Here is a 14251-nt window from a genome sequence, read left to right as displayed (position 1 = left end):
AAATATTTCACATTTGTGACATAATGTACTTCACGATTAATGCAGCACCACGCCCCGCTAATCAAGACCCCTGTAAAGTCTAGGAAGGACACTTCAAGGGCCCCCAGCGCCCCAGTTATTACCCAGTCACTAACAATGATACGAGCTGATATTAAGGACAAAATGGAGTGACTGCATCAAAATATAATTTCAGGTTCTCGTTTTGCAACACACAAGGAATGTGACTTTCACCCGCTCACTTTCCACTCTGGTCTGCTGACTGCACCACAGGAACGACAGCACCAACACCGCAGGGCCAAGAAGAAAACTAACAAGACAACTGTAAAGGGCTCTGTAAGCCTTTCTGTGTGATCAGTGATCAGACTATTAAGTGCATCCCCCACAGAGCAGCCGCCACACACACGCGGGTTTGCGACCCACAGGAAGGCGGCCCGGGACGCCAGCCACCGGTGCCCGTGCTGCGCTCAACGTCCTGGGGCAACAGCAGCCCCGCCGAGCACCCCGCGCCACGGGGGCAGGAGTCTGCCAACCTGCTCGGCCACACGAGTACCAGTACCGCACCTCACCTCCAGACAAAAGAGCATGCTGAAAGAGGGGAGTTTGCATGAGGGATTTGAATCAATTTCACCAGCTTTTCTGGTTTTTCTTCCATTCCCAAATCCAAGTTAATCTCCGAAATCGAGACAGCACAAGTCCAAAGGGCAATGGACAGCAGTCAAGCCCTTCCTGGGTCACAGCTGCTTTAACAAAACCCGAGCAGTGAGGGCAAATCCCCAGGGTGTGGGACAACTCCACCACGAGACACCCGCAGCCTTCCCTGGCGTGGGAAGGTATACCCTGACAGATTTAAGAATAAAATGACGTGTCTGAAATTCGCTGTAAAACAACCAAGGAGGGAAACAGGGGAGAGCACAGAAAAACAAGTTCGGTCGTGAGTTGGTAATTGCTTTAGTTTGGTGATGGAGTTCCTTATACTATTTGTTAACTTATTATGTATTTCAATTTTCCATTAGAATAGTTTCTGTTTAAATGTTAGAGACCTTGAATCTTGATTTAAAATCCAAATGTACAAAGAAAACCAGGAAAATCTGAATATCGTCTGGGTATCAGATGACAAGGGGCTGCTGCTCTTTCATTCGGTGCCATAATGAAACTGAAGTCCTTAACCGTGAGAAATGCTTCTTACTTATGAGTGAAATGATATGATTTGGGGACTTCCTTTAAAACACTCTGATAGGAAGAAAGGAGATTAAACAAAACTAGCAGAATTCTGTTAGAGCTGGATGATTTCATAATATTCTGCCTGTAATCTATGTTTGAACATTCTCTTAATAAATTTTTTTAAAAGTCATTACTTCTTGGTATTGTTTGACTACATTACAAGTATGTATGAAATCTGTTATATACCTCTTAGTTTTAAAAATATAGGAGCACAGGGATCTCACAAGCAGATTGTGTTGTATTTTGACATGGATCACGCTGCCACGTTAGCTGGTTGTCTGTGAGAAAGAGACCATCCCCAAAATTCTCAAATTTGTCTGAACAACTGAATGGTTGACCATGGAGGCTGGTATGTTTCAAAAGTGACAAAAAATTAAGTTTTGATGAAACATTACATCAGCTTCTAAGAAGTAGCAGATATCAGAATATTCAATACAAAGTAAACCATAACTAGTTTTTAATATGGTTGACCAGCTGGTAATGGAGACTGACAGAGGAAACTTAGTAACACACAAAATTCCCATCTGGCTCTGGATTAAAGTATCCAGCAAATTTTTACACGTTATTTTAAAACTGACATGTGTGTGTTACATTTTACTAGAATGCAATGATTTAAATAGTCTGTCCCCAACATCTAAGATACCCCATGAGATTTTCCTGTATCTCAATTTTCTGATGCAAATTTTAAAAGAAAACTCACAGCCCCTCGGTTAAGTGTTTACTGATAATGCACACATAAGACATTTTATTTTTCACATTTTACATTTATGGACAATGTAGTATATACTCTTCTTCTAAATTACTGTTTAACTCCAATTTAAGCATATCCCCTTAAAGCACTAGGACAATGTAAAAAATGTAATCATTCTTACCAGAACTAAATTCATACAACGATCGTACATTAGTTCTGTAAATAGAAATAAAAAAGATACAAGATATAATCTATACATAAAGTGAATTTAATTATTAGCCTTACAAAGGTCTGATCACTAGGAGGCCCCCAGCTGATGTTCTATAAGAGGGAAGAAGAGTCTCACTTCCGTTTACGACCTTTTGAAAATAAAGGTTCTTGTACTTTTCAAATCACAACAGAACCTACACATAACTTCATAACGTCACTAATAGTCAAACGCCACATACACTCAAACTGAATTTCTGGGAACCCATGTGTCATTTTAGGAAATCCACGCTAAACCCAGACATCACGGCAGTGGAAAAGCCCCCAAGATGGTACCATGCTGATGTCTGGTCTGATGCCCTGTGAATGGTTCCAACACCACTGCAGCACGTGCTTTCCTGATTTCCCAAGACCCAAAGCCAGTCCTTGAGTGAGTGGGGTCATAATAGGGTTAAATGCATCCGAAGGGATTTACTGCCTAACAAAAAATCAAATATGTACCGGGACTTCCCCTAGTGGTCCAGTGGCTAGGACTTGGCACTTTCACTGCTGGGCTCGGGTTTGATCCCTGGTCGGGGAACTAAAATCCTCGAAGATGCGAAGCACAGCCCAAAAAATAAAATTTAAAAAATCAACCATGTGCCTGAGAACAAAAGGACAGTACTCCAGCCCCATGGACAGATTGCAGAGAGCACAAAAAGTAAAAAACATATTTTTTGTAAGCCAGCTCCATCCTCCCTCCACAGAGATGTGCCTCATCAGGCAGGTAGCAATATCAATAGCCGCAAGATTCCACCGTCTGCTCATCTAAACCCATCGTTCAGAAGGCACTACTTAGTTTTACCATCATATGCAAACTATTTATGGTTGCTACGCAATGTCACATTTGAAAATTACTATAAAGAATTTGCATTTCAGGGCTTCCCTGGTGGTGCAGTGGTTAAGAATCCAACTGCCAATGCAGAGGACGTGGGTTCCAAGCCCTGGTCCAGGAAGATCCCACACGCCGCGGAGCAACTGAGCCTGTGTGCCACAACTACTGAGCCTGCACTCTAGAGCCTGTGTGCCACAACTACTGACGCCTGCGCACCTAGAGCCCACGCTCCGCAACAAGAGAAGCCACCGCAGTGAGAAGCCCGTGCACCACAACGAAGACCCAACGCAGCCAAAAATAAATAATAAATAAATATATTTATATAAAAAAGGAATTTACATTTCAGAACACATTAAAACATCTGATAAGAAGTACGGTACTGAAAGCAAAGTTGCAAACATACTGTTATTGTGCTGAATAATTTAAAACCCAGACTTATTTTATTTAAGCTATCATACGAATACTGTTTTGTGCCTGTTAAGAAAAATTCTTGAACTAGAAGGGAACATTCGAATCTCAATCCACCTCACATTTCTAGCTAACAAAGTACCAGAGCAGGCCTAGAAGACCCAGGGGCCCTGGCAGCACGGACAGTGGGAGCCAAGGGAGCCCAAGCGGGCAGTGCTGCGGGGGGCGGGTGGGGGCTCAGGGAAGGCAGAGACCACCTGCTGCCCAGCTCCGTGCTGCCCAGGGCCCACCTCTGCCGGCTGGCACCTGCCTAGGGGTGGCAGGAATGTGCTTTCCGCCCCCCCCTCGCAATTCCCAGCATCTTCCAGCCCCGCCCCAACACGCAGCCCCTGCTGCGTCACTGCGTCTCCTCCACCCACCGCGAGCCAGGCGCAGCTCAGGCTCTCCTGCTTCCTTCGAGGCTGTGGGATTCTGTCTTCCCACCTGAAGGCAGCAGCCAAGGCTTGTCCGTGATGTGAAAAGTGGGCCACGAGAGAGAAACCCCTACGGACGGGACGCATAACTACACCCTTGCTGACAGTGGGAGAGATGTCCTAAGCGACAACCCAGGGAGCCGAGGTCTTGTTCTACGTGAGCAGAGCTGCCCTAAACTGCTCCTCTCAAAACCGTCAATTCAGACAGCCTACAGCTAGCATCTCCCCACAAAAGTTACAGAAAGTAAAGGCATGACTCATACTCATCAAAGTATATTAATTTCTTCTGAATACGTCTTGACTTTTGCAAAACAGCTCTGTGATTCTTCGACACCCAACATCTCTGCTGAGCGGTTCTGCTGCAGGAAACGGGGCAGCCTGTCTGCGTTCCGACCAGGCGTGGCACCCGGGCCGAGTCCGGGAACTGGGGCCATTCTCCCTTTATCAGCAGTGCTCTTGGTTTTGCTCTACAAACCCCTTATTTGTCTTCCTCACCCCTGTCTACCGAGCATCTGCTGTGGACGGAAGACGCTGTGGCTCCATCCCCCAAGACCAGAGTCTAAATGAACGACAGACGAGGCCAACCTCACAAGCTGGCTCAGAAGAGTCTATAGGGTCTCACCACTTGGATTCCTGACTGCTTCAAAATCACATAAAAGGTGATTCACAATATACTCTGAGGTCACAGCTGACTTAGGACCCCTTGCCATGTAATGTCACATGTGTCCTCACCACCCTCTAGGAGGAGGTTCAACCGATTGTCCACACGGTAAACAGGAGGAAAAGGAGTCACAACCTACCTGAGGTTCACAGTCACAAACGGCATTGGCCACGGTTCTGATTTAGGCCAGCTCCAGAGTTAACCATGCAGGCCCTCTAAGCAATCCCTAACTGGCTAGAAGTGGTCAAGGGACCACAGAAAGAAATTTCACTCCCTTAATCACCTGCTCCCACACGTCATTCCAGGAGGACAAGCTCTCCGACAATGATGCAATGGAAGTTAACACCTGGACATGGCCTTCTGCCCCAGCCGGGGGGAGCAGTGTTTTCTTCCTAATGGAGGTATCCCACCAGGGGCAAGAGATCTTAGGTTCTCCACTTCTAGAGGCAGCATCTTAAAACCACTCTACCCACCAAAAAAAATTTTTTTTTAATGTAAATTGGTGCAGTCACTATGGAAAACAGTATGGAGGAGGTTCCTTACAAAACTAAAACTAGAGTTGCCGTACGATCCAGCAATCCCACCCCTGGGCATGTATCCGGAGAAAACTCTTAATTCGAAAAGATACATGCACCTCAACGTTCATAGCAGCACTATTCACAATAGCCAAGACATGAAAGCAACCTAAGTGTTGCTTAGGAACACTTAGGAATGGATAAAGAAGATGTGGCGTATATATACAATGGAATACTGCTCAGCCATAAAAAAGAACGAAATAATGCCATTTGCAGCAACATGGATGGGCCTAGAGATTATCATACTAAGTGAAGTCAGACAGAGAAAGACAAATATATGATATCACTTAAATGTGGAATCTAAAATATGACACAAATGAGTTTATTTATGAAACAGAAACAGACTCACAGACATAGAAAAGAAACTTATACCAAAGGGGAAAGGGGATGAGAAGGGATATATTAGTAGTTTGGGATTAGCAGATGCAAACTACTATATATAAAACAGGTGAACAACAAAGACCTACTGTACAGCACAGGGAACTACATTCAATATTCTGTAATAAACCATAATGGAAAAGAATATGAAAACGAATATGTATATACAACTGAATCACTTGCTGTACACCAGAAACTAACTTAACATTGTAAATCAACTATATTTCAATTAAAAAAAATTAAAACTGCTTTGACCATTAGTTTGAAAATTGAATGTCATTAGTTCAGGTGAGCTGTGATTCAGGTTTACGAGTTGCCAGGTGTCACCTCCAGGCCCCAGGCTCAGAGGACCCAGTGCCTCACTCATCTCAGCTCCTACCCATCTCCTCCAATCAGCTCATTGCTCTAAGCAGGCGCTGTCCGATACAAGTACAACGGGAGCCACATGTGGAATTAATTTTCCATCAGCCACATTAAAAAAGTAAAAAGAAACATGGTCACATTAATTTTAATAATATATTTATTTAACCCAACCAGAAACGTTGTTTCAACATGTACTCGATACAGAACGATTGTAAGTAGGCTATTTCGCACTCATTTGTCGCACTAAGTTTTCCTTGTTTTGTTTTTCTGGTGGAGCCATGCGGCATGCAGAATCTTCCCTGACCAGGGATCGAACCTGTGCTCCCTGAGTTGGGAGTCCTAACCACTGGACCGCCAGGCAAGTCCACACTAAATTTTTCAAGTGCAGGGTGTATTTATAGTTCAATTTGGGCGAGCCTCATTTCCAGTGCTCACCAGTCACATGTGGCTAGTGGCCACCAGCTATTGTAGTGGCCAGCACAGCACTGGGCCCTTCTCATCTCTTCACTCACACAGCAGGCACCCAACTAGAGGCTGCCTGACCCACTTCAGTATCCTCCTAAAGGAACAGGAACTAGGCTCTCCCCACATGGAACTAACCCGTCTCCCAGCTCAGACACTGAGCAAGATGAGGTGGTCTTACCTGACCCCAGTATCACCTCCCCTACGTCGCCTTACAGATCAGCTCGCTCACCTACCGGATGCTGGCAACTAGGAGTGACAGCAGAAATCACAGTGGGAGGCGCGAGGTCCTTTGCAAGTGGCAGCTCAGAGAGTGGGATGGGAAGACAGGGCTGAGCCAGTGCTGGACAGCAGGTGTGAGTTACCCTCACCCAGGTCGCCTTTCCCTCTGGAGTCACAGGAAACAGCCAGTGACCCTTTCTCCTGAATCCTTCTGTCTGATGCACTAAAAAACCCATCTGTTCTTCCGTCCTGTTCTCCCTCTACAGCTGACCTTGCTTCCCAGGTTGAACACAGAGCCTAGTACATACCCCTTCAAACCCGTTGAGGCCACACAGGAAGTCCCACTTGAAGGATTTCAGAGCCAAACTTCATACATAATTGATGCTATCCGAGAAGTGAACGGCACACACCTAGTAGGAAGGTCTAACTGGGAAAGGTGGCAGGGACTGGACATCAACTGCACAAAACAGAGGCACCTCTGAGAGGCTGTAACCCTCAAGTTTGCGGGAAACTCTGCTCTCAGCTGTGCCACTTGCACTCCAGTACGCAGACGTAATCTTTGCTTTCACACTCCCTGCAAACTACGATGAGCACAACTGGGTCTCCCACGTGCCTCTGCACGTCCAGCCGGCCTGTGCAGGACCGGCTGGCAGAGGCCACGTGGCTGCACCTGGCTGCGGGCCGCACTTCTGACTTCCAGACCCCACTCTCAGTACTAGGTGGCCTCCACCGAGTTGACAATCTCTCTGTGCCTCTGAATTTTGGTCTGAAAGTAGAAACAGTAACACTACCTACCTCACATGCTATGAGGCCTCAATGAGAATCCACATAAGGTCCTTAAAACCCGACTGAACCACAGCAAATGTCACTAAATCGAACTTGTTACAAAAGCAGTAATAGGGTTTTCCACTTGAAATGATTTAAGTAACAGAAAACTTCTCCCTCACCTGTCACTCTTCCGACCCAGTCAGTGGAATAGGCCCTCCACACAAACGAAAAATATGGGCGGCGGCAGCCACCAGCGTGATACAGGGGTTCAGAAGGTAGAGGCAGGGCCTGCTCCTATGCTAATTGCTCGTTTAGCTTAAAAAATATCTTTATTGAAGGTAAATAACACAATGAACAATTACAATTTGATACACTCTGACATACTATACACCTATGAAACCACCACCTCAGTTAAGGTAATGAACACATCTACACTCCCAAAAGTCTCCTTGTGTCCCTCTGTAACCCCACCCCCGACGCCTAGGCAACCATGAATCTGCTTTCTGTCACTACACGTAAGTTTGCAACTTCTAGAGTTTTATATACGTGGAATCATACAGTATGTACTTTTCTGTGGTCTGGCTTCGCTCCCTCAGCATGGTTACTTTGAGATGCATCCATGCTGTTGCATGTCTTTACACGGATGTCTGCCCTCGTTTCTCTTGGGTAAACACCTAGGAGTGGAAAGGCTGGATCATACACGGCAAGCATACGTTTAACCCATTAGGAAACTGCTGAACTGTTTTCAACACGGTTGCACCATTTTTCATGCCCACCATCAGTGCATGAGAGTCCGGCGCCTGCACACCCTCGGCAGCACGTGGTATGGTCAGTCTTTTCCATTTTAGCCACTGTAATAGGTGGTTAGTGGTGTCTCGTTGTGTGTTTTTTTTTTAATCAATTTATTTATTTTATTTATTTTATTTTTGGCTGCGTTGGGTCTTCATTGCTGCACGCGGGCCCCTCTCTGGTTGCGGCGAGCGGGGGCCACTCTCCACTGTGGTGCACAGGCTTCTCACTGTGGTGGCCTCTCCCGTTGGGAGCACGGGCTCTAGGCGTGCGGGCTTCAGTAGTTGTGGCACACAGGCTTAGTTGCTCCGCGGCATGTGGGATCCTCCCGGACCAGGGCTCAAACCCATGTCGCCTGCACTGGCAGGCAGACCCCCAACCACTGAGCCACCAGAGAAGCCCCTTGACATGGACCATTTTTAAAGTCGTTATTGAATTTTGTTACAATATTGCTTCTGTTTTGGTTTTTGGCCACAAGGCATGTGGGATCTTAGCTCCCCAACCAGGGATCCAACCCACACTCCCTGAATTGAAAGGCGAAGTCCTAACCACTGGATGGCCAGGGAAGTCCCCTCGTTGTGGTTTTAATTTGCATTTCCCTGATGGCTAATGATTTTTCACGTGCTCATCTGCCATCTCTCTATATTCTCTGGTGAAGTCTCTGTTCAAATCACTTGCTTTTTTTTCAGGTTGTTGTTTTCTTAATATTGAATTGTAAGAGTTCTTTACTTATTCTAGACATAAGTTATGTAGAAAACGTGTGATCGGCTAGTATTTTCTGCCAGTCTGTGGCTTGTCTTTTCATTCTCTTAACAGTGTTTTTGAAGGAGGAGATATTTTTAAATTTGATGAAGTCCAATTTATAAATGTTCTCTTTAATGAACTGTGTCTTTGATGTCATTAAGAAATCCTTGCCTAACCCAAAGTCTCAACGATTTTCTGTTTTCTTTTAGATGTTTTCTACTGTTAGGTTGTGTCTGATTCATTTTGAGAGTTAATTTTTGTCTATGGAGTCAAGTTCACCTTTTACATATGGATACCGAACTGGTCAAGCACCTAATTCATTCGTTTTAGTTTTGTTTTTCAATTTAAAATTATTTCAGGGACTTCCCTGGTGATGCAGTGGTTAGGAAGCCGCCTGTCAATGCAGGGGACATGGGTTCGAGCCCTGGTCCGGGAAGATCCCACATGCCGCAGAGCAACTAAGCCTGTGTGCCACAACTACTGAGCCTGTGCTCTCTAGCCCGCGAGCTACAACTACCGAGCCCGCGAGCCACAACTACTGAAGCCCATGTGCCTAGAGGCCGTGCTCTGCAACAAGAGAAGCCACTGCAATAAGAAGCCCACGCACCGCAATGAAGAGCAGCCCCTGCTCGCCGCAACTAGAGAAAGCCTGGGCGCAGCAACGAAGACCCAAAGCAGCCAAAAAATAAATTAAATTTTAATAAATAAATACAAAAAAATAAATAATTTCAACTTACAAAGAGTTGCAAGAATAATACAAAGAACTGGATACCCTTGCCCAGATTCACCACCAACACTGTGACACATTTATTGCCCCCATTCCATACAAACATATTGGAATTTTCTTCTGAATTGTGTGGCCTCACCTTTATCTGTATGATCTGCTGGTATTCCAACCAAGATTTGATTTGCAAAAGAGGCTCTTCTGCTTTCTACTGAAAGAAGCTGGAGAAATACTGCTCTTGTCCAGAATGGGGACCATCATCTCTGGGACCTTAGCCCTTCGTGCTGAACACTGACTGGATGAAGACTTTGAAGAGAAAACCCTTCTCTGGATCAATGTGTTTGAAAACAACTTTGGGCTTAAAAATGAGAGATGGGCAAAATTGTAACAAAAACCAGGTTCTCAAAAAAAGAAACCCTGAAGAAATTTAAATATTGTACTTTAAAAACTGGTAAGAATCAATTACGTCAAAATTACCTTAATTCAGAAGTGCTTCTGGTCTGGTCTCCAAAACATGTAAAATTGTCTGCAACAGAGAAAAGGCTGTATTTGCATTGATTCAGGTTGTGAGGCACAATATTCCATACATGTTAATAAGCACATAATTCCGCCCCTTCCCCATCACCATTTCTTGCCCCCAAATCACTTTACTTATCAGTACTTTGTATTAACTCAGTGGTAAGTTTTTCAGTGTGGAAAAGAAGAAATCTGATCTCAATTTCTTTAAAAAAAAAAAAAAAGAAAAATCCTTAGAAATGCCTCAGGGAAAATATCTTGAATTAAACTGAAAAGCATCAGGGGGAAGGGGTGTTTAGAATCCTCTTACTACAAAAATTATAGTAACAGCAACAGAAAAAAAACATTGCAATTCAAGAAGATTCTAAGAGTAACCTTCCCCAGACTTTCCCATCTGGCCCACAGAGGATCTCATGTGAATGTCAAAGAAGCCACAGGCTGACTATTCCCTAAGTGCAGGCAAGTCAACCTGGGCACATCTCCAGCCCATCCCTCTGGCCCAGTCCCACTGCTGCAGTGCCGTCCAAAGATGCGGCCCTGGGTGTCCAGAAGGCCAGAGCAGCAGACACAGCAACAAGCCTCTGGACTTGCCTCTCATCACACTGCAGCCAGTGTGAAAAAATATTTACTTCTAGATTTCTTCTGAAATACCTGCTTGCTCTTTCCCAGAAACTAAGTTTCAATACACTTAAAGATGTTCTGGTAATCTCTCCAAAATACTCTGTGGAAAGGCTGCTTTTGGACATTTCACAGGTTACCTCTTGCCTATTGATCAATTCTCTACTACATTTACAAACTCAGTGCATGCCTCTAACCTGGGGGTCAGGAGAGGCATCAACAAGCTGACGTCCCCCAGTTGAACTATGAATTCTAAGGCATTTATTTATAACAAAATAGTTTTGTTTTCGAATTATGCTCGAACGCTGCTTATGTTATAAGCAAGCACATACTTTTCTGGCAGTAAAAGTGGGCATGGAAGAAAACAGTGTGGTGGTTCCTCAAAAAGTTAAACACAGAATCACCATACAACCCAGCATTTCTACTTGTAGGTATACATCCAAAAGAACTGGAAACAGGTATTCAATACATGTACACGTATGTTCACAGAAGCACTCTTCACAACAGCCGAAAGGTGGCAACAGCCCAAATGACCATCAAGAGCTGAATGGATAAACAAAGTGCGGTACACCCACACAATGCAATCCTATTCATCCATGAAGAGGAATGAAGCACTGCTACACATACAGCATGGATTACGCTACGTGAAGAAGCCAGACACAAAAGGTCACACACTGTATGATTCTGTTTATGTGAAATATCCAGAACACGCAAATCCACGGAGACAGAAGGCAGTAGCTGCCAGGGGCTCTGTGTGCAACGGACAACTGCTCGACGGATACAGGGATACTTCTGGGGTGACAAAAATGTTCTGGAATTAGGTAGAGGTAGTGGCTGCACAACACTGTGAATTACTAAAATGCCACTGAATTGTTCACTTTAAAATGGTTTTGTTACATGAATTTTACCTCGGGGTGGGGGAAAGAATAAGTGCTGTTAAAGGTACTTGAAAAAACCAAACCAAACCAAACCGGTGGGTGTGGAAGAAGTTGGAGACAGGGGCAAACTACGGCTCTCGCCCCCATGAACCCTCTGAGCCGGGCTCCCAGGAGTGTACACCCAAGGTTTCATGAAGCCATCAAACTGAAAGCCGGGGAATCTCAACCTTGGCACAACTGACAGGTTTTTTTACATTTATTATTATTTTTATTTATTTATTATTTTTGGCTGCGTTGGGTCTTTGTTGCTGCGCACGGGCTTTCTCTAGTTGCAGTGAGCGGGGGCTACTCTTCATTGCAGTGTGCGGGCTTCTCACTGCGGTGGCTTCTCTTGTTGTGGAGCACGGGTTCTAGGCGCGCGGGCTGCAATAGCTGTGGCACGTGGGCTTCAGTAGTTGTGGCTTGCGTGCTCTAGAGCGCAGGCTCAGTAGTTGTGTTGCACGGGCTTAGCTGCTCTGCAGCATGTGGGATCTTCCCGGAACAGGGCTTGAACCCATGTTCCCTGCATTGACAGGCGGATTCTTAACCACCGTGCCACCTGGGAAGCCCCACAACTGACATTTTAGAGTGGCTTGTTCTCTGTGGTGGGGGCCGTCCTGTCTTCTGTAGGATATTCAGCAGCTGGCCGGCCTCAGCATCCCCTTCCCCAGCTGTGACAACCCCAAATTTCCAGACACCACTAGATGTCCCATGGGGAGAGCAATACTAATCCCAGGTGAGAGCCACTCCTTTAAGGTAACTGTCACAATCACCCCAATCTCCAAATGTAAGTCCTTTCACGTATTTTCCACATCAAGAGACAGATAGAAGAAAGTAAAATAGAAAAATGTATCATTGTTTGCTCTAATTCAAAGGCCTAGACTGCCTTGTGGCTCAAGGCATGAAACAAAGTTCAAGCTCTCTATTCTTTGGAAGAGAAGACAGGGAGCTAACTCCCAGAGAGCACTGACCCTCCAGCTCACAGAGGATGCTGAGAGCACCACCAAACCACCTCCCCCTGATTCACATGGACAGCTGTCTGGACTCATTTCTGGCTAAAAATAAGACCCAAGTGGGGTTCTTTTTCTGACTGCCCAGCCCACAGAACCCAGCACAGAGAACAAGACCATTGTCTTAGACAGCAGCACACATTCATGTGATCCTAAACTAGGGGTACCACTTTTACAGAAAATCAGAAAACCAGGGATTTAAAAAACCAAAGGCTACATTTTACAAAGCTACCACACCTACTAGAGGCAAAAGGTACAGTGGCAAGTGAGTCCCACCTTTAGACCCGTAAGGGCTGAGCACACTAGACTGATGAGCCTGGCTGACGGGTTTCCAGGGCCCACAGGGGAGGGGGCAGCGCATGGCCAGACAGTCAGGAGAAAAGATGGTTCTCAGGCAGCAGGCTGGCAGGGAGGACGCTCCATGGTTACTCTGAAGCCCAGCCACGAGGGGTGCTGCTACAGAGTGGAAGTAAGGGGTGGCATGAGTACATGCTGAATTGTTCTCTATTTAACGTTCTTAGAAAGAGACCCAGTTAGAAAGAGAAGTTGGAGGAAGATGCAAACATAAAATTCAAGAAAAAGGTACAACCGTTTACAGACCAATTTTTAGTCAAATTTTAAATATGTGAAATAAAATTCAAATCATGTATTTAAACAGAGTAACAACAACTCTATCATGATTTTTATGAGCAAACCAAACATTTCTAATATTCCAAATAAACAGCGCCTCGCCTACCCCAACACTGCTTTTAGACCATCTTCCTTTGGCCGGTGGCGGCCTCCTGGAAGGAGGGCATGAGCCCTGCATCCCTCCCTCTTATCCTCTGTACACGGTCTGCCTATGCAAACCCGTGCAGCACAAAGCTTCCAGACCACTCCCTCACAGAGGGACCAGACAGCCGCACACCACACCCTCCCTGCCCAGTACTGCCTTCAGGCTGCCTCTGGCTGCACCTCAAACACTAGTCTTTGAAGTCTACCCAATACCTTGGCTTAATTTTAAGTGATGTATGGGTCAAATCCCTTGAACATCCATTCACTCAACAACTATTTCCATGCCCATAATGTGAGATAGTGTGCTAACGCTGAAAACAACATGTCACAACCAGGGATGTGAGCCACCTACATGGGTCTTACAGTCTCGTGGAGAAAGCATGAAAAATTATCCTATGAGGTACAGAGAGAAAAAAAGAGAGGGACTGTACCAATACAAACTAAACTAATAAAAATCCAGAAGGGCTACTTTCTACAGCCTCCAATTATAAAATAAGACATGGCATGTAACATACAGCATAAGGAATATGGTCAGTAATATCGTGATAGCTTTTGTATGGGGACAGAAGGTTATAGACTTATCGTGGGGATCATTTCATATCGTATGCAAGCGTCACACCACTACGTACTGCACCTGAAACTAACGTAATATTGTACATCAACGTCCTTCGGTTAAAAGGAAAGGGCTAGTTTCACACAGAGCTGTGTGGTACGGGCACAGTCCTGGAAATGCACGCACAGGCCAGGACCCCAAGGTTCAGAGAGCAGAGCGCTGAAGCAGGTGTGCAGCTGACCCAACCCCGGCTCTGGGGTCAGAGGGAACGGGCCCTGCCCCCAGCCCAGAGAAGCCACTGCA

At 45.5% G+C, this 14251-nt stretch overlaps 1 protein-coding gene and 1 pseudogene across 7 annotated transcripts in view; one reads left to right on the top strand and one right to left on the bottom strand.

Annotated features, from left to right (window-relative positions):
- The window catches only part of GNB1 (G protein subunit beta 1), a 92181-nt gene that overhangs the window by 31070 nt on the left and 46860 nt on the right, over positions 1 to 14251 (bottom strand). For 4 of the 7 annotated variants that reach the window (XM_060141709.1, XM_060141708.1, XM_060141715.1 and 1 more), the window contains exon 2: positions 10038 to 10086. The exons of 1 other annotated variant lie outside the window; for it this stretch is intronic. The gene's annotated coding sequence lies outside the window, so the exon portion shown is untranslated. Of the gene's footprint in view, positions 1 to 9702; positions 9727 to 10037; positions 10104 to 14251 lie in introns of those variants that run through there. 2 more of the 7 variants (XM_060141712.1, XM_060141713.1) reach the window with 2 other exon arrangements.
- LOC132515633 (iron-sulfur cluster assembly enzyme ISCU-like) overlaps positions 1 to 14251 on the top strand; it is a 55350-nt pseudogene that overhangs the window by 1279 nt on the left and 39820 nt on the right.

The sequence above is a fragment of the Lagenorhynchus albirostris genome, chromosome 2 (genome assembly GCF_949774975.1).
Source record: "Lagenorhynchus albirostris chromosome 2, mLagAlb1.1, whole genome shotgun sequence".
In the NCBI taxonomy this organism is placed as follows: Eukaryota; Metazoa; Chordata; class Mammalia; order Artiodactyla; family Delphinidae; genus Lagenorhynchus; species Lagenorhynchus albirostris.
This window is presented reverse-complemented; position numbering and strand designations above follow the sequence as displayed.